Source organism: Ovis aries, chromosome 1 (genome assembly GCF_016772045.2).
Source record: "Ovis aries strain OAR_USU_Benz2616 breed Rambouillet chromosome 1, ARS-UI_Ramb_v3.0, whole genome shotgun sequence".
NCBI lineage: Eukaryota > Metazoa > Chordata > Mammalia > Artiodactyla > Bovidae > Ovis > Ovis aries.
This window is the reverse complement of record NC_056054.1, coordinates 138,724,040-138,724,718: the sequence shown is the minus strand read 5'-3', so window position 1 is coordinate 138,724,718 and position 679 is coordinate 138,724,040. Positions and strand designations below refer to the sequence as shown.

Genomic DNA, 679 nt, shown 5'->3' with positions numbered 1-679 from the left:
ACACCACAGTTCAAAAGCATCAATACTTTGGTGTTCAACTTTATTTATAGTCCGACTCTCACATCCACACGTGACTCCTGGAAAAACCTTAGCTTTGACTAGATGGACTTTTGTTGGTAAAGTGATGTCTCTACTTTTTAATATGCTGTCTAGCGAGTCATTAGATTTTAATATTCAATGCCTTGGGATTGATGAGATCACAAGGGAGTGAGTATAGATCAAGATTCTTTCTTTCTTTATTTATTAAAAAATATAGAATGCTTCACAAATTTGTATGTCATCCTTGCACAGGTTCCTTGCTAATCTTCTCTATGTCATTCCCATTTTAGTATATATCTTGCTGAACGGAGCACTGGATCATGATTCTCTATCATAGCAATAATGATATTGCAGGACTGGATAATTCTTTGTTTTAGAAGTCTGTCCTGTACATTGTGGTATGTTTAGTAGCATCCCTGGCCTCTAGCCACAGTATTCCAGCAGTAACTCCTGTTGTGACAACCCAAAATGTTATCAGATATTACCAAATACCCCATGTGAGCAAAATAATCTCCAATCAAAAATCATTACTTTAGACAGAAGAAAGAAAACTCCAGAGCTTTTAGGATCCTGCAATTTCATCTTTTGTTTTTGCATTTCATTTTTTGATTCAGGATCCACCAGACAGAACTCTCTTAGT

The 679-nt window shown here is 35.9% G+C and overlaps 1 non-coding gene across 1 annotated transcript; it reads right to left on the bottom strand.

The window, feature by feature from the left end:
- Positions 1-246: 246 nt before the first annotated feature.
- LOC114111161 (U6 spliceosomal RNA) lies at positions 247-350 on the bottom strand. The gene has a single exon (XR_003587260.1). It is a non-coding gene; the product is annotated as a U6 spliceosomal RNA (small nuclear RNA).
- Positions 351-679: the final 329 nt, after the last annotated feature.